This window comes from Phocoena sinus, chromosome 3 (genome assembly GCF_008692025.1).
Source record: "Phocoena sinus isolate mPhoSin1 chromosome 3, mPhoSin1.pri, whole genome shotgun sequence".
NCBI lineage: Eukaryota > Metazoa > Chordata > Mammalia > Artiodactyla > Phocoenidae > Phocoena > Phocoena sinus.
In genome coordinates, this window is record NC_045765.1 from 95537775 (window position 1) to 95563924 (window position 26150).

General features: G+C 39.0%; 1 long non-coding RNA gene across 1 annotated transcript in view; it reads right to left on the bottom strand.

Annotated features, from left to right (window-relative positions):
- Positions 1 to 26150, bottom strand: part of LOC116752349 — a 346276-nt gene that overhangs the window by 318620 nt on the left and 1506 nt on the right. The window contains exon 2 of the long non-coding RNA XR_004349442.1: positions 10138 to 10202. This is a non-coding gene — a long non-coding RNA (uncharacterized LOC116752349). The remainder of the gene's footprint in view (positions 1 to 10137; positions 10203 to 26150) is intronic.

Consider the following 26150-nt stretch of genomic DNA (forward strand, 5'->3'; position numbering starts at 1 on the left):
AATATAAAAACTAAATTTTAGTTTAACATTTCATACCACTGGAAGATAATCCAAAGGGAATGTATAAGGTTAGTAGAGTGTTTATCTTATCAAAAGTTGTCTGGTCTCTTTGGGTTACTGTTTGGATTCCAGCTAATTAGGCCTATTTACTAGTTTAAGAACTTTCAGCAATTAACAGTATTCAAACAGCACCTATCTGCTATGTTATTTCAGCTGGGAGAACAGCTATATGAACCAATACAGTTTCCTTACTAAAATTAAGTGATAACACCTTCCACTCACTGAGGAGTTAGTTTTTAAGTATGTCACACTGTCACACTGCATAACAAAACCAAAGAGTGTGAAATATCTCAATAATAAAAAACCTAAAAGACATGCCATGTTTTCAGATTTTAAAAAATAATAAAGTAATTTTGCCAACAAAAACATCGTTGCAGGAAGACAAAACAAATACAAAGTGAATTTAAGAGGTAGGCTGTGGTCCCTTTGCCTTCAAGAATCACTACTTTCCTTGTTTGTAAGACTGCTTTGTTTTATTAGCAATTTTTAACAGACAGTAGCTCAAATCAACAATTCATTTGCTCTTCAGACTTTGACACTTCCCCAGCTGCTAGGCCTGTGCTTAACTAAACAAGTACAGTAGAACAAGTAGAACATTTATGTAACACAGAAACTATAAATGTTCTTTGAGAAACAAAGAGGCCTACTCATTCTAGAAGATATGACAAAGGGCTAAGAGCATTACATTTTCAAACAGAGTTAGAACTCCTGTGAGGAATATATCTCTTAAACTTGTTGTAGTTAAAAGCATCATATCACTTGTTTACTGAAAATAAAATATCCTTTCTTTTCTCTAAATAATTTTTTAAAATTAATTTAGCATCTATCTGGTGTTAGACACTGTACTAAGAACTTTACATGTATTCTTTCATTTAATCCTTGAAACAATCCCATGAGGTGTAGATACTAACATTTATCTTAATTTTGTACATGGAGAAACTGAGACTTAAGGTCACTCAACTATGAAATACTGGAACATGGTTTGAACTTATGAGGTCTGACTTCAGAGCCTGTGCTCTTACCCACTGTGGGCAAATCAAAATGACACTAAAGAATTTTTAGAATAGAAGATATATCAAAATACCTGAAATAAACATTACTGATAATAAAATCATAAAACACATCCTATCTATAGCCTTTCTTTTCCTGCTGACAGATATTTAGTGACTTCCCTTACCAGTGCTAATTCTTTCTTCCCCCTCTGCCCCTTCTTCTTCCATAACACACATGCATGCATGCACACACTCACACATTTACACACACACACACACACACAGCTTCACTAGTAGTACCTGTGGTACTTAAAAATAGGGCAGGAAAAAGTTAATGTTCTACTTCAAAAAATGGACTCAATGCTAAGTGGGCCTCAGAGCTTATGGGGTAGGGAGAGGAAGAGAGATCCTTATTTGAACAATCGATTAGCTGTTCCCACTTGTTTGTTTACTTCTAGGTAAACTCATTTACAGGTGTATAGGAACAGGAAAAAAAGTCTCCACAGAACAGCTGGTTCCTGGATTTCCTTCACTTCTCTGTTCAAGCCAGAAGGCCTGCTGTTTACCTGACAGAAACAAATGTAGTGGGTTTTCCAGAACAGAATTAAAAATGAATTTTCTCGGGCTTCCCTGGTGGCACAGTGGTTGAGAGTCCGCCTGCCGATGCAGGGGACATGGGTTCGTGCCCCGGTCCCGGAGGATCCCACATGCCGCGGAGCGGCTGGGCCCGTGAACCATGGCCGCTGAGCCTGCGCGTCCGGAGCCTGTGCTCTGCAACAGGAGAGGCCACAACAGTGAGAGGCCCGCGTACAGCAAAAAAAAAAAAAGCTATAAATGATTATGCTTAGTGAGGAAGGCATGTTGCAAGCTGAGATATGCTGAAAGCTAGGCCTTTTGTGCCAAACAGCCAAGTTGTGAATGCAAAGGAAAAGTTCTTTTAAGGAAATTAAAAATGCTACTCCAAGGAACACACACATGATAAGAAAGTAAAACAACCTTTTTGCTGATATGGAGACAGCTTTAGTAGTCTGGATAGATTAAACCAGCCACAACATTCCCTTAAGCCAGCGGTCCCCAACGTTTTTGGCACCCGGGACCAGTTTCGTGGAAGACAATTTTTCCACGCATGGAGGTGGCGGGGTGGTGGCGGGCGGGGCGGGGGGCGGGGTGTGGTGGTTCGGGCGGTAATGCGAGCGATGGGGAGCGGCAGATGAAGCTTTGCTTGCTCACCCACTGCTCACCTCCAGCTGTGCGGCCCGTTTCTAACAGGCCGTGGACCAGTAACGGTCCATGGCCCGGGGCTTGGGGACCCCTGCCTTAAGCCAAACCTTAACCGTAAGTTAGCAAGGCCCTAACTCTCTTCAATTCTATGAAGGCTGCGAGAGGTGAGGAAGCTGCAGAAGCAAAGTTTCAAGCTAGCGGAGGTTGGTTCATGAGGTTTAAAAAAAGAAGTTATCTCCATAACATCACAGTGCAAGGTGAAGGAAGCATCAAGTGCTGATGTAGAAGCTGCAGGAGGTTATCCAGAAGATCTAGCTAAGAACATGAATGATGGTGGCTACACTAAACAACAGATTTTCAATGTAGACGAAACACCCTTCAATTGGAAAAAGATGTACTGTAGGACTTTCATAGTCAGAGAGGAAAAGTCAATGCCTGGCTTTAAATTTTCAAAGGACTCTCTTATTAGGGGCCAAAGAAGCTGGTGGCCTGAAGTTGAAGCCAATGTTTACTTATCATTCTAAAAATCCTAGGGCCCTTAAGAATTATGCTAAATCTACTCTACCTGTGCTCTATAAAGGGAACAACAAAGCCTGGATGAAAGTTTATTTGTTGACAACATGGTTTATTGAATATTTTATGTCCACTTTGAGGCCTACTACTCAGAAAATAAAAGATTCATTTCAAAATATTACTGTTCATTGACATCTGGTCACCCAAGAACTCTGATGGAGGTGTACTATGAAATTCATGTTGTCTTCATGCTTGTTAATACATCCATTCTTCAGCCCATGGATCAAGAAGTAGTTTTGACTTTCAAGTCTTATTAAGAACATTTTATAAGGCTACAGTTACCATAGATAGTGATTCCTGTGATGAATCCGGGCAAAGTAAACTGAAAACCTTCTGGAAAGGATTCACCATTCTAGATGCCATTAAAAACATTAGTAATTAATGGGAAAAGTCAAAATATCAACTTAATAGGAGTTTGGAAGAAGTTGATTCCAACCTCCATAAATGATTTTGAGGGGTTCAAGACTTCAGTGCAGAAAGTAACTGCAGATGTGGTGAAAATAGTAAGAGAACTAGAATTAGAATTAGAGCCTGAAGATGTGACTGAATTGTTGCAGTCTCATGAAAAAAAAACTTGAACTGACGAGGAGTTGCTTCTTATGGATGAGCAAAGAAAGTGGTTTCTTTTTTTTTTGGTATTTTGGCCACTCTGTGCAGCATGTGGAATGGTTCTCTGACCAGGGGTCAAATCCAGGCCTCCACAGTGAAAGCACTGAATCCTAACCACTAGGCCTCCAGGGAACTTCTCCAAGAAAGTGGTTTCTTGAGATGGATTCTACTCCTGGTAGAAGTAGGTTCTGTGGTAGAAGCAGGTCCTGGTAGAATAAGATGCTGAGAAAATTGCTGAAATGACAACAAAGAATTTAAAATATTACATAAACTTAGTTGATAAATTAGAGGCAGGTTTGAGAGGATTGACTCCAATTTTGAAAAAGTTCCACTGTGGGTAAAATGCTATTGAACAGCATTGCAATCTATAGAGAACTCATTTGTGAAAGGAAGAGTCAACTGATGTGGCAAACTTCATTGCTGTCTTACCTTAAGACAGGCATCAATATCAAGGTAAGACCCTCCGCCAGCAAAAAGATTACAACTTGCTGAAGCCTCAGATGATGGTTAGTATTTTTTAGAAGTACAGTATTTTTATTTTTATTATTTTTAAAAATAAATTTATTTATTTTTGGCTGTGTTGTCTTCATTGTTGCGCATGGACTTTCTCTAGTTGCAGCAAGTGGGGGCTGCTCTTTGTTGCAGTGCACGGGCTTCTCTTTGCTGTGGCTTCTCTCGTTGTGGAGCACGGGCTCTAGGCACATGGTCTTCAGTAGTTGTGGCTCGCAGGCTCAGTAGTTGTGGCTCGTGGGCTCTAGAGCTCAGGCTCAGTAGTTGTGACACACGGGCTTAGTTGCTCTGCGTCATGTGGGATCTTCCTGGACCAGGGCTCGAACCCATGTCCCCTGCATTGGCAGGTGGATTCTTAACCACTGAGCCACCAGGGAAGTCCAGAGATATAGTATTTTTAAAGTAAGGTATGTACCTTGATTTTTTAGACTTAATGCTATTGCACACTTAATAGCCTACAATATAGTGTAAACACAATGTTTACATGCACTGGGAAACCAAAAAATTCGTGTGACTCGCTTTATTGTGATATCCTCTTCATTGTGGTGATCTGGAACCAAACCTGTGAAATCTCTTAGGCATGCCAGTATTTTTTGTTTCAGGGGTTGTAAAGGCTTGAAAGTGATAAAATAAGAAGAGAAAATGAGAATATTGACCAAAAGTGGAACAGAGGAATTTATACCATACTCATACGTACTCCAAGTTTCCTAATAAGCACTGGAAACCTGCATTTATCCTTGTATTGGGCTAGGAGACCACTAAATTGCGTTCTGGGGGTTGAAAAGAAAGTCAACAATGCAAAGGAAACCGCCACAAAAATAGAAAATGCTGCCGTAAACATTACCCTTCAGACTAGTCAAGTATGCCTCTCTCTCCTACAATAAAGAAATAACAAATAAAAATAATTTGTGGTTTAAATTATCCTTAGGAATGGTGTGTGGCTATAAAATGCACTATGGAAATCATCTCTTCATTCAGGAACTCAGCACAGCTGTGCCAATAAGGAGGCTGTGTATGTTCTGAAGCTAACTGAAATTGTGTTCAAGAATCTGCCTTTAGAACTAACAGCTCTGAAAGCAATGAGCAAAAAAATCTCAAGGATTATCGTAGCAAATGGCTTCAAATAGAAACATCTAGTCTGTTGGCAAGTGCCTTTTAGAAGGCAGGACTTGAATTCTCTTGAGACAAAAACACCAATCATTACTGTGGCCTGCTGCTTACAAAAGTTACAAAACATAGGTTTTTTGAGCTACAGCTGCAGATTCAAAAATTAGTCCCAGTAGATTTTGCTTTAGTAATATAAAAAGTAAAACACCCCAAAGAGAGCAGAAAGAATTAGCTAAGGATGTTAGAGATGTGAAAGAAGATAATGGTAGAAAAAAGCCACTTCAAACATCTCCAGACTTGAATTATAAGCCAAGGTTTCTTTTGAATCTTACACCTACCTCACTCCCTGTCCCCACTCCAGGCCTTTCCCCCCACTTTCTTAATAGTAATATATGCCCAAGGCTTAAAAATAACACAAAAGCATGTAAGATAAAGTGTTAAAATCTTATAACCGCTATCTACCCTCAATCCTATTCCAAATACCTAGAACTTTTAAAAAATCATTGTCTAGCTCATAAAAGGTTAAAGGAACACTGTGTCCAGTGTGTAGTGAGTCTGTTTCTCAGCCTTAGTTGCATAAGCTAGAAAACAGGAGACAGAGAATCGAAAGATGGAGGCTCTACTCCTCACTTCTTCGCAACCATTTTTACACCTTTGAGCAAAGCACTTCCCTCCCTGGGATGCTTTTCCTTGTCTGGAAAATAAGGAAGGTGAAAACACTGGTTCTTGGTTCACTCTGAACTCAAACCTTCTGTACCAGCACTGTCTAACAGAAACACAAATGAGCTACAAATGTGAGCCAAATTAGTAATTTTAATTTTTTTAATAACCACATTTAAAAAATAAAAAGAAACAGGTGAAGGTAATTTTAATAATTTCATCCCAATACAGTCAAAATATTATCATCTCAACATGTAATCAATATTAAAACATTAAAATTTTAACAATAATATTAACAGTTTACATTCTATTTTTCAAACTTAGTCTTCAAAATCTAGTGTGTATTTGACAAAAGACATCTCCATTCAGATTAGCTACATTTCAAGTGCTCAGAAGCCACATGTGGATAATTGCTACTGTGTGAGCAGCAGAGTTTTATATCAGTGCTGGACGTTATTTGAAAAAAGCTCTATTTCAGTGAGTAGCTCACTTCTGCATCTCTATACTTGATTGCCGCTGTTGCCAACAAAACATTATTATTGATTATCATTTGTTGGCAATATCTAATTATCAACGAAAAAGTATTCAACCTACCTAGACTACAGATAGAGTTTCAGTATCAGAGCTTTGACTAATTCTAGTGCTGCTTCCCTATAATACATTTTGTCTTCAAGGGAATTTTTCTTGTCTGGCTAAGTCATTCCTATTGAATTTTAGATCACTTACCCTGAGCTTCACAGAACAATTAGGATACAGTATCATTGTTAATTAACAATTTGAAAAGTACCCTATGCTTTTAAAAGCAGATTAAATCACTCACTTGTATCCTATCAATAATGTTCTCCACCTCTCAATCCTCTTACTAAAAAAAAAAATACCTAACATATTATAAAGCATATAGCATTACCAAGCAATGAAAGTCTAGCAAGTGAAATATCACTTAAATATTGTACTGTTTATTAATAAATTCAACAAATAACACTTGATTACCTTCCATAGGCCAAGACCTGTGCTTGGTTTTGAGGATTCCTACCTTGGCGGTTTAATTTCAAAGATTCCATCAGAGTAGTCCATTATCAGAGGCTTTGGAATTTATGTATTGGGGTAAGAGTGTAAGTTTGTATTCTATGGTATCTTTTCCTACAGACAAGCCTTCCCCCACTCCCACCCCACCCCCAGCCAAGTCAGACACATTTTTAAATAGAACCCTTTCTATCTCTCCAAGTCTATTCTGCCTATAAAACAAAATATGCTGAAATATACTATATACCACCTTGAGTGTGTGCTATAAATTTAAAAGTACTACATATTCATTGTAAAAGAAAATATTCAAACAACTCAGAAGTATATAAAGTAAAAAGTGAAAATTCTCCCCTCTTTTAATGCATTACTCCCAGGTGCACCCCTCAGAGGTGACCACATAGAGAATTTTACGAATATCATCCCAGAACTCTCCAAGCATATATAAATATGTATACACATATGTATACACAGACATGTACATATGCAAATTTTGAGAAAGTATTTTTAAAGTAACACATGATTATGAGGAAAATGCCAATAATACAGAAGCATATAAAAATGGAGTGATCATATGCACATAGAATATTTGAGGGAGTATTTTAAAACAAAGTAACACATGATTATGGAGAAAATGCAAATTATGGTAGAAAGCAAGTTGTAAAATATAAAGTAAAAATTTCCCTATCACACAGTCCCACTACCCAAATATGGGAATAAAAAATGTCCATAGTTCTTTCCATGTGTGTTCCCTTTGTGAAATTTTCTATGAATACACAACAATACACATACATATACACACACATATGCATATATATGCCCAATATACACTTGAATATATATAAAATATATATATGCTTAATGTAGATATGAAATAGGTTCTTATTGTGAAATCAGTATATACATAGATAAGTATACAAAACAACAAAGTGAACCCCCTTGCAATCACCACCCAGATGGAAAAGCAAAACATTGCCAGCCTCTTAGAGGCCCTCTTTATGACTCTTAATCACTACCCTCTCCCACCCTCCATTTCAAAGACTTCCACTATCCTGACTTTTAGGGTAATCAATTCCTTGTTTTTCTTTTTAATTTTACCACCTAAGCACACATCATTAAGGACTATAACTTTTCCTATTTTCAGATTTTTAAATAAATGAAGTCATACCATACGTATTCTTTTGTGTCTTGTTTCTTTTAATTGCAATATTTATTTATTTTTAGCTTAATACATCTTGGGAATCTTAGTCAATATATAGAGAATTACCTCATCCTTTTAATTCCATGATATAGAATTGAACAAATGGCCTGATAAATACCATATTATTTTCACTCTTTTTGATCATTATGAATAACATTATAAATAACACGTTGGGCATTCATTTTCACAAATCAACTACTTTAACTCAAAAAGTAATCTTACTGCTAATATAAAATGAAATGAGGTGGCATGTTAATTATTTCAGAATTCTTGAACAAATTTCAGTTCCAATACAATAAAATTTTAACAAGGGATGATCCTGTCTTCTAAATTCTAGACTGCTTTCCAAAACTTACATTTTGCTTAGAGCACATTGGTGTTGTGTTTTTCAAAGTATAGTCCTAAATTGCTATCACCACAGTTACTGAAGGATCTTATTAAAATGCACATTTCCCAGCATTCAATATCTTTGGAGATGGGCCTGATAAGTTAGTTAAGATACAGTCTAAACTGCTATATAACCAAGAGACTACAAAATATAGTGGTACCAACAAGACAGAAGTTTACGTCCTTCTCATTTAACAGTTCAGTACAGCACAGGCTGGTCAACGTGGAGAAGGCAGCTCTATTCCACAAAGCTGTCCAGGGAATCAAATTAATGCTGTCTTGTTACTCTGCCAATCTTTGGGACATGGCCTTGCTTGTATGGTAGAAGCTGGTGCCTGACCATGTCCATGGGCTATCACATTCTCATCAGAGGGAAGGGAAAAGCAAGGAAGTAGAGGGCAAGCAATTTGTCAGGAAGTGCAGAAGTTGTGCACATTCCATTCCCAGAAAAATATGGCCACAGCTAGTTACCAGGCAAGCTGGGAATAGCTGGCTTCTGGCTCTACTGGCCACGTGCCCTCCTAACACTGGAAGTGGCAGGGTTTAATTACTAAGAGGAAGAAGAGGATGGATATTGGGGGGTGTGCAATTAGTCTCTGCAGCACCTGGAAATCTACTTCATTAGGTGCTCCAAGTCCTCTGTCCTCAAGGTGTGACCGGTCACTGGGCTGGAGAAATGCTCTTTTATATTTGGTTTAAGGTCACTTCTCCCAAGTACCCCTGGAACTTCGTGAGCTATCTACACTTACTAAGAAAACCAGGGATCAGTTTTTTAAAAAATTTTAAAAAGCTAATATCAATAAAGTGTTAATTATATACCAAGAACTTTACATGAATTACTTCATGTAATCATTACAACAAGTTTAAGGTACTGTTTACTACCCCCCCTGATTACAGATAAGGAAACTATGACTTAGGGAATTTCCTTGACCAAGCTGTACAATTAGTCTATAATTAGTAAGGGTTGGGACTTGAACCCAGAGCCTATGTGCTTAACCTTAGTCTGTACAGTGAAGCATTACATTTAAAAGAACATCTATCCTTTAAAATCTATATATGTTCAATATAAAATTTACTGATGTTAATAGTTTTGACAGAAAGAAGCAAAATTTGGGGCAATTGTTGGGAGATGATACCCAAGGCTGGCCCAGTCCTAATATTAATGATACTATTAATTGACACTGAGCATTTATACTCTGTAAGGCACTGTTCTAAGTGCTTCACCCTTGCAACGACCCTGAGTTAGGGCCTCTAATCAATCATCTTCAGTTTACAGATAAGGAAACTGGGGCATAGAGATGTTAAGTCACTTGGCCAAGGTAACACGGCTGATAAGAGTAATAAGCTTAACCACTAGCCTATACCACCAACATGAAAAGAGAAGCAGGCATAGTCTCTTGGGACTGCTGATAATTATGAGTCATATTTACCAAAGTTCTGATACATATTGCTTTTTACAGGGTATTTCTTAGGTAACAAGTTTTACGTGGGAAGTTGGAGGCTGTCTGATACACAGATAAGGCAATTAGCAAGTCCTCTGAACATTATGACAAACATCTTACTTCATCATTATCAATTAATATTTATCAATTTATATACCAAGTCCTGGAGCTCAACTGGGTGTATCTGGTTCTTATTTTCATCATGGCCCCTTTAAGTAAAATGATTCTCCCAAATTTGCATTTGACTTTGGTCATGCAAGGCACACTCCAGGATGAGTGGATGGTACTAGGACAAGGAATGTTCTATTTCCCTCCAATGACCAGTGTTATTTTTGCTCCCTAAGCTTCATCTTACCTCACTGCTTCAGTGAACTTGGAACTGCCACCTCATGGTTTGCTGCATTCTAGAGACAATTCTCACTATAAGAAAAGAATAGGCATTATGATTATATGAATTATTGAGAATTTCCAATGTACTGTATACACCTTTGGGGGGCATGAATTAAAGGGGTAACATGAAGAAGTTTCTCTGTGGTGAGAGAACAGTTCCATATCTTGATTATGGTGGTAGGTACACAGATGTATACATGGACTAAAATTGCATCCCATACACACACACAAACACACACACATACAAACACACACACACACAAATGTCTGCAAGTATAAAATGATGAAAATGGAATCAAGTCTGTAGTATAGTTTACATTATTATACAATGTCAATTTCCTGGTTTTGATATTATATTACAATCCTATTACCTATTGTATTACATACAAGATGTCACCCCTGGGAGTTGGGTGAAGGGTACATAGGAGTCTGTGAACTATTTTTGCAACTTCTTGTGAGTCTACAGTTATTTTCAAATAAAATGTTTTAATGGTGGGGGTGGAGACGGTGGAAAAGTGGTTCTAAGACCAGCTCTGGCCATCAGCTGAGAACTTGGTAGAAAAACAGAATCTCAGACCCTACCCCAGACCTACTAAATTAGAATCTGCATTTTAACAAGAACCTCAGATGATTCATATGTACATTAAAGTTGAGAAGCACTGCTATACAAGAAATAAAAGTCATATTCAAGTATTTCTCACTCTTTCAAAAAAGTTTCTTCATTTCAGTGTCAGAAAGGTTATTCTAGAGGTCCAGGCCTGCTTCATTGGTGTTCAACCAGTTTGGTCACACAGGATACCAGCTCAGAAGACCCTTCTCCCTGCCATGAGATTTAATACTCTATCTTGAAATTCTTAATAATTTTATCTTTGCCTTTGTGTTTTTTAAGTGAAGTCCTATGAGACCACAGCCCATGCACTAGGAGCTTGGAGCCTCAACTTACCCACCAGCCCACTTCCCTGCCTCACTGAGATGGGTTCTCAGCTGCCCTGGCACTTTAGAACCCTCACCCCAACCCTTCTGGTCCTCACCCAGCTATTACTACTGAACTCCAGACCAGCAGGGGTGTGAGCATAGACGGAAGGGTTGCATAGCTCCCTGAGACATCTCAGGGTGAGGCATGTGGCAGGCATCCCAGTCCCAGACTGGCAGTGCCACAGGGCGTTCACAATGTAACTGTGGGTGAAAGAGAGACTCTTACCCACCTCTGATCAAGGTATTTAGCAAGTTCCAGCATGGAGGTGGCACTACCCTCAGCGGTCCCCCGTCCGCCATGGATTCCTGTGGGCAGTAAGCCCAGAGAAAAGGGAGATATCTGGCAAGAATTCTCTGCCTCCTTCCAGGACATGGGTCTGTCCCATGGCTGGTGGAAGGGGGATGCCAGCAGCTGGTGGGTGGTATATGTGTTTAGTCACAGGATGGGACTCTTTCAGAATCTGCATTTGCCAGGTTAAGCGTCCCTATGCCTACAGATGTGAAACATGAAATAGCAAATAAAAACAACGTTGCAAGTTGGAAAGACTGTGGAAGAAAGAAAAAAGCTTTAGATGTTACTTTTCTTGCTTTTTGAACAGAGGCTCCACATTTTCATTTTGTACTAGGCCTGGCAAATTGTGTAATCAGTGCCACAGAGGGATTGGGAATCAAAAAATGAACTTTCAGCACCTGCATGGTAAGTACCTGGGCCCAATGGTGAACTCTAATGGGTACCAAAAGCAGCCTTCATTGTACGATGGCTCCAGGAATACTTTGGCAACATAAGGTGTGCTTGTCCCTCTCTTTAAAGAAGACTTTACAAAACGGAAAACATCAGCCAGCACCAAGAATTGTAAGCACAGCTCTCCCTATTCTTTCTGTGTATGCCTACTTCTACCCAGACACGCTTCCATATTTTCTAATTGTAAGAAAAGAAGACATAATCAGCAGTAAATTTTCTTCCACTTTTTTTTTTTTTTTTTTTTTTTTTTATGCGTTACGCGGGCCTCTCACTGTTGTGGCCTCTCCCGTTGCGGAGGACAGGCTCCGGACGCGCAGGCTCAGCGGCCATGGCTCACGGGCCCAGCCGCTCCGCGGCATGTGGGATCCTCCCAGACCGGGGCACGAACCCGTGTCCCCTGCATCGGCAGGCGGACTCTCAACCACTGCGCCACCAGGGAAGCCCTTTCTTCCACTTTTAAAAATTAAAATTCCCAAGTGGAAGAATACAGAAAAAAAAAGTGAGATTTTGGAATAAGTCTGGGAAGAGAGAGAGAAAGAAAGGACTTAAGGTTTTAGAGACTATATTTATATGCCTTTATGTTTAGTTCTTCCTTAATTAATTCAAAAAATAATTACTCATTGAGCCACGCCCTAAAAGATCACTAGTGAATTTAATTTCCTCTGAAGCATTTTTGGAATCCTGCACTTTTTCCGTAAATAAATTTAAATCCTTGCCTTTTTCAACTCTTCCCCATAATTTATTTATGAATAAAAAAGTGATATTCAGAAATAAAACACATCATTTATTATTTATTGTCTTGTAGAAAGTTCTTAGTAATGGTTTTTTAGGATATGGAACTACAGGTGATTTTAGTTTTCCTCTTACTATTTCCCCGTTTGTCTGCAGTCAGTATTATAGAGGGCATTAGCAACATTACATGATAGGGCCATAATGCCTCTGATACTCATTATTCTTTGATACTAACTACTTGGATTTTTTTCAGAAATGTACTTTGATCTTTTGGATACAGCCATCCGTTCACTAACAGGAGTGATAAAGCTAAATATGAACTTCCCACATTTAAGGGGTACTAATTCATTCAACAGCCCAATTGAGTCACCACCTGATAACCCAATTTATTACAATATATCAGACTCCAAACACCCAATTAATTAACTCCTCTGCTCTACATGAGCATACATATCCTGACTCTGTTAACTGAATCATGAAGTTTGGTTTTTTTTAAACCAGTGATTTCCATATTATGTTGTAGGGCAGTGAGTCAAAGCAGCCTAAAAACTCTTTATTATATTTTCAACTGAAAAACTGCCTGTCTTAGAATTATGGGGAAACTACCATAATAAAGTATATTCAGTATATTCATAATATATATATTCAGTATATTCAGTATAATAGTTACTAAATAATTGTAACTATTAATTTGTCCTACTTTCAACAGCTTTCAAATAACTTCTGTCTTCCCACAGTATTATTTAGATAGAACTTAAACTGTAAAATGAAAGGACAGGAAGCACAAGCATTTAAGATGGTAACAGTGCTAATGAGGCTAGACTTTGAGAATAATCCAGTCTGGTGGTCCTCAATCCTCACTGCACCTTAGAGTCCCCTAAAGTTTTTTAAATATACAGATGCCTGAGCCCAACCCCAGATCAATTAAATCAGACTCTTAGAGAGGGGCTTAGGCATGGCAATCTATTTTATATACTAGTCACCATTCTGAATGCTTTTACATAATCATTTAATACTGCACCTCATAACATAGGTACAACTTATCATCATCTCCACTTTACTTGTGAGGAATTGAGGTTTAAGGAGGTAAACTGAAGTAAGCGACAGATCTAGGATCATTCCAGGCTGCATCACAACCTGCGTTATGCTATGAATTTCGCAACCCTTCAAACTATCTTCCCAAAGACTAGAACGCTGCCATATAATTCTTACCCAGGATATATATACTCAGAAGAAACAGTCAGAAATGAATAAATGTATAAAATGCAGACTGACTTTAGGGAGAGCAAAAAGCACCAGTAAATTAGAGGCGATGACATAAATTTTGTAAAAGACACCTTGAAACAATGAAAATTAGGACAGCATAGTCTGGCTGGTGGTGATCAGGATAATGCTATCATTTATTGAGTGCAATTTTAGAGAAAAGAAAACTAAGGCAGAGAGAGGATAAGTAACTTGCCGAGGACCACAACTAGTAAGTGACAGGGCAAGGATCTAAACTGAGGAAACGTGGCAGCCAAACCCAGGCAACCAGAAAACAGGGAATGAGAAAAACAAGCGAACTTAGTGATGAAGCTCACAAATATTTATTTAGGCCAACTGTGCAAAATGAAGCCTTCTTTCTCAAGAAGCTAAACTTGATTATTAATATAATTTCATGTTGAATAAAAATGCATGAGTAAAATAGAAACTTCTCCCTTAAGAGGCTGACAATTAAGTGGGAGAGTTAAAGTAGAGCAAGATGAGATTCAAAAATTAGGTAAGAGGGCTTCCCTGGTGGCGCAGTAGTTGAGAGTCCGCCTGCCGATGCAGCGGACACGGGTTCGTGCCCCGGTCCGGGAGGATCCCACGTGCGTCGGAGCGGCTGGGCCCGTGAGCCATGGCCGCTGAGCCTGCGCGTCCGGAGCCTGTGCTCCACAACGGGAGAGGCCACAGCAGTGAGAGGCCCGCGTACCGCAAAAAAAAAAAATTAGGTAAGAGACAGGATTGGATGTTCTTTAAAGTACCTTCCAACTCTGGAAGTTTCTATGAATCGCTTTTTTTTGTGTGTGTGGTACGTGGGCCTCTCACTGCTGTGGCCTCATCCCACCGCGGAGCACAGGCTCCGGACACGCAGGCTCAGCGGCCATGGCTCACGGGCCCAGCCGCTCCGACGCACGTGGGATCCTCCCGGACCGGGGCACGAACCCGTGTCCGCTGCATCGGCAGGCGGACTCTCAACTACTGCGCCACCAGGGAAGCCCTATGAATCTCTTCTTTGCCTTACCAAAGTTGTGCTTTGAAAAGTTTCAAAAGGTACTACATAAACCACAAGCATGGGGCTTCCAAGGAGGAGAAAGAACCTCTGGCTTGGGTGTTATCATTCTGCAATCTGCTGAACTTTGTCTGAATTTGAACACCAAGTCAACAAATCTGATTCCTTTTGTTACATACAGGAAGAACCAATTTACATCATTATCATATTCATTTGTGCAGTTGCATTGTGTCCAGAAACTAGAAATTCTCCATCTTACCTAACTATCGTTAAAGGGAGGGGAAAATCCTAACCAAAATATATTCAAGCTGTTGGTATGAGCAGATAGAAAGGATGCAGTGCTAGGTCTACAAAATACCTTGTGGAGAAGCTGGATTTTGATTGCTTGTGTTTGATGGGATTTTCAAATTACCTTCAAAAGTAGGTCATAAGTGCCTGCCTGAATTAGAGGAAGACTCTCTAGGGACTCCTGCTGTGTTTTAAGAAATCTCCTTTGGAGCACAGGCAGCCTTGTCCCCAGAAAGGAATATATGCAACAATTTCTATCTTGTCTCTAACATGACCAGAAAGGGTAGAGACACAGGATTTAACACCCTCTGGCTATTGTCCAGGGACCAATTACTATATTCACAGCTAACTTAATGGGATCCTGAGCAACATCATTAAGGGCACAGTAGGCAATAAATGATTATTAAGAACCTTGTGAAATTCCCTAGGTAGCTATGCCTGGTCTACCTCTCTTATCTAATACCATCTGTGGATGCACAGATGACCTGGAAATGGAACTTGTGTAACTCATAACTTCTAATTGAAAGAAATCTAATATAAGCTTCTGTATACTGCTCATTGCATGTTACATCTTAGTTCACACCTAGGGAATCTAAACTAGTATGGCTAACTGCTTTGGAACTCTGAAGATCAATCATTAGGTTTCATAACACCTACTTGTTCTAAGTGAAATAGTATTTTAAAAATTAAGTTGAGTGACAACAGTTTTTGTTAGGAGAATTTTGTAACTTCTTGAGAGATGACTCAGGGTGCCAAACAGAGTGAGGTTGTTAAAATGCAGATTCTTGGCCACTCCCAAGACCTGCTAAATCCAAACCTTCAGGGCTGGAGTCTAGGGACCTAAATTTTAACAAGCTCCCCAGGGGATCCTTATATACTGCAAAGTTTGAGAACTTCTGCCCTAGGGTATCACTAAACCAAAGCTAAATATCACTTCTTGCTACCAAATGCTATAAAATGTTGAACTTTTAGCACAACTTTAATTGGCTATAGGGAATCAGCACTTCTTAGTATTAGAAAAATTCCAGTCACAATTTGACTTTCTCATATTTAGGGGCATGATTCAGCAGGTAGCAAAGATGCCATCAGCATCCCTATAGAAATCTGGCCCATCCTGTACAAGTCTGCTGCAAACAGGCTCCCTCCCCACCTCTTGACTGGTACTATAATCAGTATGACCCAAACTTCATCACTGTCTTTTTCCTTTATCATCATGCTCTCTCTGTTTCTCTAAAGTAAGGACAATGTTAATTTGGGGTATCACATAAAAGCCAGTACACTTTTCCCTTAATGATATTAAAAATTTTTTCTTATATTGTTCTTTTCAGTATATTTACTGACTGAATGGCACAAAATTTGTCCCTATGGTGGCAAAATCCTTTGCCCTCCTAACAAATTTCTGCTTTTAAATAATATTCATAAGTCTATCTGAGCTAACGAAATGACAAAAAACTCAAACACACCAAAAAACCCAGGATTTTGGGTTCAGCAGCCTAAGAGAAAGACCATGTCCACAAGATATATGAAGCTATCCCCGCAGGCACATGAGAATTATTTCACCAATTCAACGTGTAATCCTATCGTGGGCAGAGAATTCTTTGCCTTTTGGAGAATATCAGAAGCCTGAAAACTTATAAAACTATTAAAGAATTGGTAACACGCAAGAACCTTTTATTACAGAAGTTTCCGTGTTCGTTTGTTTTTCAGGAAGAAATACAGCAAGTACAAACACTTGATGAAAACAACATTTATCTGCCTAACTGAGCTCACACAGAAACTAGAAATTGAAACGTACCTGTCCAAAAAAAAAAAAAGTTCAATTGCTTAGGCACTAGAAATCAAACCTCTTTCATAAAGAAAATTCTCCCAATCAGACACCATTCAGCATGGCACTATTAGCGTCACTTCTCAAAAGGCAGAAATCTTAAATGGTATGAATCATAACAGCTGGCTTCCACCAACTGTCACTCCACCAGACAGGAAGCTGGTTGTCAATTGGGTGGTAGGATGTCACTGTCCAGGCAGCTCAGCCTGGGTGGTGGTGGGGCCCGTGAGAGGAGGGGAAGCCCATCTAGGGAAGTTTTGCAGGTAGTAGCTTAGTAAATGGTTCTTTCGCAAATTTTTGCATTTAGACTGTGATGCAGAGAAAGCTCTAGTTAAATGTCATAGTCCACTGGGGTCTTTTTCTATCCAGGGAAGGAATATAAAAAGTGTGGCTACAGCCCATGCTGAATTTATAATCAATATATAAACTGAATGAAGACAGAAGACATTGAAATTGTTGAGAAATAATCCATTTGCTTACATACTAAGATTTAAAGGAAATTGACTAGAATGCTATAGAGAATTTGTTTCTTCATAGTAGAGGTGTTTAAAGTTAATTCTGTAAAGCTACAATAATCATGACAATGTATGGTATTGGGAAAAGGATAGACACATAGATCAATAAAGAGTCCAGAAATAGACTGACATCAATGCTATGGCCAACTGATTCTTGACATAGGTGCAAAGGCATTTCAATGGAGAAAAGACCACCTTTTTAACAAATGGTGTAAATCTATTATGCGGGAAAAGAAAATGAACCTAGACACTTATCTCACATCTTTTACAAAAATTAACTCAAAATGGGCCACAGACTTAAACGTAAATGTAAAACATTTAGGGGAAACATATGGAAAATTTTCATGGCTTTGAGATAGGCAGAGAGTTCTTAGATTTAACACTAAGAGTATTGTCTTTTAAAAAAATTGATAAATTGGACTTCATCAAAATTAAAAACCTTTTTTGCTCTGCAAAATGATACATTTTGCTCTGCAAAAGATACTTTAAGGGAATTAAAAAACAAACCAGAGACTGGGGGAAAATATTTGCAAATCACATACCTGACAAAGAACTTATATCCAGGTTACACAAAGAATTTTCAAACCTCAACAATATGAAGACAAACAACCCAATTTTAAACACTGGCAAAAGATCTGAAAAGACCCTTCAGAAAAGAAGATATAAGAATGGCAAATAAGCACATGAAAAGGTACCCTACATCATTAGTCGTTAGGGAAATTCAAATTAAAACCACAATGAGACACTAATATGCATCCTCTGGAATGTCTAAAATTAAAAACAAAAAGTTGACAACACAAAGTGTTGGTAAGTACATAGAGAAGCCCAAACTCCAAAATAAATAAATAAATAAAAAGGAAATGGGATAGCCACTTTGGAAAATAGTTTGGCAGTTTATTATAAAGTTAAATACACACTTACTATATGCAGTTAATCCCACTCTTAGGTATTTGCCCAAAGGGGTAAAACTCATGTTCACATAAAAACCACTTGTGAAAGTTTATAGCAGTTTTATTCAGAATCACCAAAAATTAGAACGCAAATATCCTTCAACTGATAACCAAACTGTGATGCATCCATAATGAAATACTATTTTGCAATTAAAAGAAACAAACTACAGATATATTCATCCACATGGATGAATCTCAAATGCATTATGCTAAGTGGAAGAAGCCAGACCAAAAAGCCTACATACTGTATGATTCCATTTATGTGACATTCTGAAAAAGCAAAACTGTAGGAATAGAGAACTGATCAGTGGTTGTCAGGGGTTAAGAGGGAGGGCAGAAGGGTCTGACTACAAAGGAACAGCATGAGGGAGTTTGTTGGGAGTAATAGAACTATTCTGTTTGTCTAAAACAAAAGTAAATTTTACTGTACGTAAATTAAAAATAAATTTTAAAGAGTTTATTCTGAGCTAACACTTGAATATGTTACAGAAAACCTTCTGGAATTGCCATTGCAAACCAAGACATGCTTCAAATTTTCTATTTTTAAAGTAAATTTCCAATGCCATGTTCTGTTTTGGAAAACAGTCAAAAATAACATTCAATTGATCTATTCAAACCGATATGCTTAGAGTGAGTGTGTAAAAAACAGGTTAATTTTAAAACCACAAGACAGAAACATTTTTTTAAAAGATTCAGGAAACTAAAAATGAAGCAAAGATACTGATCAATTCAAAATCTACATAGGACAGACCTCTTCCTCTATGCAGAATACAAGAAATGTCAACATTTGACAAAGCTAAATCATGCTGCTTGGCTTTCTATACTATTGAAGTTTAATACAATCTGCTGATGCCAGTACAACTTTTTTACCACGGGTCAGAGTTACAATAGATCATTAACATTCTGGACTGTTGTTTTTAAGAAATGTGACTATCCCTGTTAGAGACTAATACTTTTTTTTTTAATTGAGATATATAAATGATATACAACATTGTGTGAGCTTAAGGTGTACAACATATTGATTTTGATACATTTATATTACAATATGAGGCTAATACTCTTTTGCAGGTAAATCAAATCATACTTTATACTTTTAATATTTTTTCTGTTGGATCAGTTGAGAAATATTTTTTTTAAGATTTTTATTATTTTTTTTTCTTTATTTATCTTTGGCTGTGTTGGGTCTTTGTTGCTGCGTGCAGGTTTTCTCTAGTTGCGGTGAGCGGGGGCTACTCTTCCTTGAGGAGCACGAGCTTCTCATTGAGGTGGCTTCTCTTGTTGCAGAGCAAAGGCTCTAAGCACGTGGGCTTCAGTAGTTGTGGTATGCAGGCTCAGTAGTTGTGGCACATGGGCTTAGTAGCTCCATGGCATGCAGTATCTTCCTGGACCAGGGCTCGAACCCGCATCCCCTGCATTGGCAGGCAGACTCCCAACCACTGTGCCACCAGGAAGTCCCTCAGTTGAGAAATATTGAAGAGAACTATCACAATTCAAATAACCGGAGTATTTAAGTTACCTAAAATAATTTTACACATAAAAGAAGTGATTTATTCAAGGCAAAGATAGAGAATCAAGAGGTACAGAATCAGAAACAGAGAGCAGTTCTCCTCATTCTCAGTTAATGGCCCTGCTTCCAAGACCAGATTACAGATTGATTGATTGATTGGCTGCATCGGGTCTTAGTTGTGGCACGTGGATCTTTCGTTGTAGTGCATGGGCTTCTCTCTAGTTCTGGTATGCATACGGGCTTCAGTAGTTGTGGCATGAGGGCTCCAGAGCGCATGGGCTCTGTAGCTGTGGCATGCGGGCTTAGTTGCCCCGCGGCACGTGGGATCTTAGGTCCCTGACCAGGGATCAAACCGGCATCCCCTGAATTGCAAGACAGATTCTTAACCACTGGACCACCAGGGAAGTCCCCAGATTACAGATTATAAGCATATTTCTGTTAATTAGTCACCATTAAAATTAATCTGCTATAACAATTTGAAGGGGGCAGTACTATGCAACCATATCAGCCCTTGGAGAAAAATGTATTCCTTTCCTTTTCCAGGCTTATAATATTCCCTACAATTGAACTGAAGCTTTTAATCCACTCAGGATGGACAATAGTCAATGTACAGCCATGAAACTTTATTCAGTAAATATGTGACTACTACCGGTAGCAACAATCTCTTACTCTTAAATACTTTTTGCAAATAATCACTTTTTTTAAAATTTTATTTTATTGATTCTTTTATATAGCAGGTTCTTATTAGTTATCCATTTTATACATATTAGTGTATACATGTCAATCCAAATCTCCCAATTCATCACTCCCCCTCCCCCTGCCACTTTCCCCCCTTGGTTAGGAATTAGTGCCTGAATGGTGCTTCTCATCTAATATCCCTTATTCTCATATCTTACATCCCCTGTTAGACTATACTGCCCTGTTTTAAGTTCTGTAAATATTCTAACCTATAAGGATCATGTTGGTTCTTAAATTTCCAAAATCCAAAGCAACAGCAAAAACCATGACAGATCAAAAGGTCAAAGATGATAAATATGATACTTGAATAAACTGCTGACTGAAAACAAAATGGGATCAGGGCAAATGCAATTCTAATTCTCTAAGTAGAAACAGAAAAGCTTCTGTGTTCATATGTATGATATATATATTTTCTACTATATAAAGTGAATGGTATTTTGCTTTTGGAACTAGTGATATCATTGGGGATTGTGCTTTTGACCAAAGACTCATTATCAAATAAATCATAGATATGAACAATATGCAATAAAAGCAAAGATATAACAAGTATAAATCCTTGTAATTTAAAATTATAAGACAAGCATTTTCTTTTTTTTTTTTTCTTTTTGTCTGTGCCATGCAGCTTGCAGGATCTCAGTTCCCCAACCAGGGACTGAACCTGCACCCTAGGTAGTAAAAGTCCAGAGTCCTAACCACTGGACCACCAGGGAATTCCCAAGATGAGCATTTTAAATGGGTACCTGTGCACACATTTGTTATACCAAGGGTTCCAATATATCACAAATTATCTATGCCACACATAAAAAAAGAATTAGCTTTCATAAATCTCACTAAAGTCAATATGCTAGCTATAATAAACCAAAGCTAAATGAAACATTTTATTTACCTTCTAACTATTTAACAGAATATTTGGTGTTTGTGTGGAAGGGGTGATTCAAATGAACTTAAGTCCTTCTTTCAAGACCAAAAACAATATAAAATAGATAACTAATAAGAACCTGCTGTATAAAAAAATAAATTAAATTAAATTAAAAAACTAAAAAAAAAGACCAACAACAAAACCAACCCCCAAGCTGCCCCCCAAAGTAGAACCAACCATTTCCTTTTTATTAATTTTACTGTGACAACCTGACACATTTAGTGTAATTCCTCAGACCTTAGAGCCATGTTCAAAGACAGAAGTGATAGATTTGGAAAAGGAAATTTTAGGTTCTGACTAAGCTCGGTCACTTACCAATTGGGTGATCACAGCCTCTCTGAGCCTCAGTTACTTTAAAGGTAAAATTAGTATAAAACAATGACTATCTCACAGAGTACAGAGAAAATTCAAAGAGATAATATAACTTAATTGTTTTTTTTGTTTGTTTTTTGGGGTTTTTTTTTGTTTTTTTTTTTTTTTGCGGTACGCGGGCCTCTCACTATTGTGGCCTCTCCCGTAGCAGAGCACAGGCTCCGGATGCTCAGGCTCAGCGGCCATAGCTCACGGGCCCAGCTGCTCTGCGGCATGTGGGATCTTCCCAGACTGGGGCACGAACCCGTGTCCCCTGCATTGGCAGGTGGACTCTCAACCACTGCACCACCAGGAAAGCCCAACTTAATTGTTTTTAAAATGCAAAGTCCCATCAGGAATTCAAGCTATTATTAATTATCAATATTGTTCTAGATGTTGATGGCATTTGGTCCACTATTAGTATGTTTTAAAGTGAAAAGCTAAACAGTCATTTTGCCCCATCTAATCTTCCTACTTCCTCAGTTTATTCAGTAATGCATGTGCTCCTTTTCAGTACAAAACAGCATGGAAACAGTTAAGAGTTGTGAGGCCACTCTTTACCATGCTTCTCATTCTCAGAGCTTATTTGACAACTTTCAGGGCACTTTGCACTATGCTGAAAAGCCACAAAAACAATTATCATGTGGGAGAAAGGGACATTTTGGTCACTATATTGTGCAATTCTGTGGACAGGACATTTTTCTCAGTCAGTACAGAGGGAAAGAGTTTTATTGGTGTGCAGGAGAATTAAACCAAAGTCATTTTGCTTTCAAAAGACATACAACTTCCTAGAGCCTGCTCTTCAAGTGGGAAAGGCAAGGAACAAAGAGGGAGAGAAGCCCAGAAAAGTGTCAGTCAAGACTGGTATCTCTGTCTTAGGAAGCCAGAGCTGTATTTTCCATATAGCTGAGAGAATGAGAGAGAACCCCACCCACCTCACCTTCTACAGAGCACCACCCACAGAAAGAAGGAACTTGAACTGGAGGGGAGGAAGTGAGAGGGGGTTGGGGGCAGGGGGATACTTACTCCCAGATTACAATTTTTTAAAAGAACCAGAGGGTCCTAGGAGGAGGAAAGGACTTTGGAGACTAAGAGACTGCAGAGAGAGTAGTCTAGAGCTGGGATAGCTTCCCCCAAGATTGGGAAGGGGAAGAGGCTGCCAATCCCAGGAAGGGTTCGGCCCAAGTCCACTGTCTTTTCAGCTCCCCAGGAAAGGACATGCCTGGAGAGGAGAGTTGGACCTAGTACCCCAGTTCCCAGATGAGCTATACCTCTCAGGAAATCACATAGACCACCATCATAAATGTTTCAGTGCTAAGTAGTGACTAGGGAAAGTTTCAGCCTCCCATCTCATAATCCCTATCAACGCCACCCTCAACGCAATGGCCATATAAACACACAATCTAAAGTAAAACCAGTATGTTTGCTATGTAAACCCAGTTTTAATTCACATCCCCTGCTTCCTTCCATCCAGATTGCACCCAATCTTAAACCCTTCCTAAAGGGAAATTCTTGAGCTTCTAATGGATTATACCAGCACCAATGGACACAGACCAGAGAGCCTTCCCCATATATTCTGGGACCTCTGTAACACCTGTAGATTTATTGTTCTACCACACAGAGAGACGGGGGGCTCAGAACCACATTTACCAATAATGATGATGATGATGATGATAAATAATGCAATATGACATTTCTTACACTTGAGTGGAATGCAGTAAAAACAATCACACACGACACAATTGCTCAGCTTAAAATTTGTGTTTAGGCAACAAATATTTATGTCCCTTCTGTAGGTATTCACTTTTATTCTCTATGAACATTTAGTGAAGTTCCTTTAAAACCATCAAGCTCCTACTTCAGCTGTGTCCAAGGAAAGGAGATTTTTGCTTCTCAGCTGTAACTCCATAACGTCTGTGTTCTCTTTTCATAACAGAAGCCACTGCCTTGTATTAAGACATTAGTAGAAACTATTTTATAAGTGGCTTTAAGAAATAACTCACAAAACTACTAAGACGTGTATAAGACAGAATGGCCTTCAGCACTGAAAAGCACTAAGGCAGAGACTGAAAACTAGAAAGCTGTGGCCTAACTCAGGCCAAGAGACTTTTTGAACGTCCACAAAACATTTATTGACATTTTTAGTAAGGTGCCAACAAATAAACTCAGAAAGCCCATGTAAAAATCTTCGATTTACAGCTTTTCTTGAAAAATTAGAAGATCGGACAACACTGGGTCCCTGCAGGTTCACCTGGCAACAATCAGCCAAACGAGAAAATCACTGAGCCCTTTAAACACCCCCAGCTCACCACAGTCCAGCACCTTCAGTCCCTGCGGCAAACTGGCCACTTCACTCATTTCGGGTACCTAATGGTCCCTGAAGGCATCTGAACTGGTGACCTCAGTTCCAAAGGATAAGTAAGAAATGCTCATTAAATACGTGGCAACCCAGAATGAAGGGTGGCCCAGCACTTGAAGACCAGTGATGGCCTTGATATTCACACAACCTCTGTCTGCACCGCACACTAGACATCAGAGATGCAACAAGTCCTGAACAAGGTTACTTCCTTTTCACTTTTTTCTTCCACTGAATTATCATATAAGACAGATTTCTTCTCAGTTATTAAGTCCAAAACAATAGCTACGCAGCATATATAGTGACTATAATGACACTTATAAAGCTGATTCAGACCCTGCCTCTCCTGGTTGTAATGAGTTAAGCAGGTTGCTTTTTTTTTTTTTTTTTTTGCGGTACGCGGGCCTCTCACTGTTGTGGCCTCTCCCGTTGCGCAGCACAGGCTCCGGACGCACAGGCTCAGCGGCCACGGCTCACGGGCTTAGCCGCTCCACGGCATGTGGGATCTTCCCAGACCAAGGCACGAACCCGTGTCCTCTTCATCGGCAGGCGGATTCTCAACCATTGCACCACCAGGGAAGCCCCTAGGCAGGTTGCTTTTAAATTAAGTGTCTCAGTCTCCTCATTCGTAAAATGAATGAGTTTAGCTAGAATGATCATTAAGATCACTTTTAGTTGGCCTCTCCCCATCTATACCACCTCTACTTATCTAGAATCTATCTACTCAACCCTCAAAAAATGTTCAAGTTCCACACTACCACAAAACTTCTGCAGACTTCTCCTTTCTTTGAAGTTTTAAGCTCATAAACACTACCACCCAAATTAGCACTTACTAATTCTCTAATCACTTTGAGTTTGTTGGTTCATTCCCCATATTCAAACAGAAGATCTCTTTAAATAAGAGACTACACTGTTTATTTTTTAAATCTTCCACAGCATTTTACATTTATTTAGCAATCAATAATTGTTAATTAAACTGAATAATGATACAGAAAATATCTATAAAGTGGCAAACTTCCCAAAGAGCAACTTTCACCAGCCTCCTGAGAAGGAATTAACCTTATCAGCGTCACAACTTGCCCATTTGATTCAGGCAGGCATAATGTGTACTATGCAATGAAGAGACACACAACTAGATTACCCTATTGTTTTTTTTTTTTTAAGATGTTGGAGGTAGGAGTTAATTTATTTATTTTTGCTGTGTTGGGTCTTTGTTTCTGTGCGAGGGCTTTCTCTAGTTGTGGCAAGCGGGGGCCACTCTTCATCGCAGTGCGCGGGCCTTTCACTATCGCGGCCTGTCTTGTTGCGGAGCACAGGCTCCAGACGCGCAGGCTCAATAGTTGTGGCTCACGGGCTCAGTTGCTCCGCGGCATGCGGGATCCTCCCAGACCAGGGCTCGAACCCGTATCCCCTGCATCGGCAGGCAGACTCCCAACCACCGCGCCACCAGGGAAGCCCCTACCCTATTGTCTTGTACATGTTCATTGCTTCCTTCCATAGTCGAAATGCTCAAAAGAGGAAAAATACAAACAATAACTCACTACAATAATATACTGTATTACTCACTGAAAGATTAGGTTACTCACTAAAATACAGCATGAGAAAAATTTTCCTACCACAATTAAGAAAAGAAAATCAATTTCTATTAAGGGGCTGTGGGTCAGACATTTAAAAACTACAGTGAAAACCACCCTTGCTCCTCCCCCACCCCTTGGATGTCATCAGAAGTTCTGAGTAAGAGGAGGCCAAGTTAAGATGCCATGTGGGCGGGGATTTACCCACCTTCACCAGAAACGCAATGGTATACAGGTTTTACTCGTTCTGGT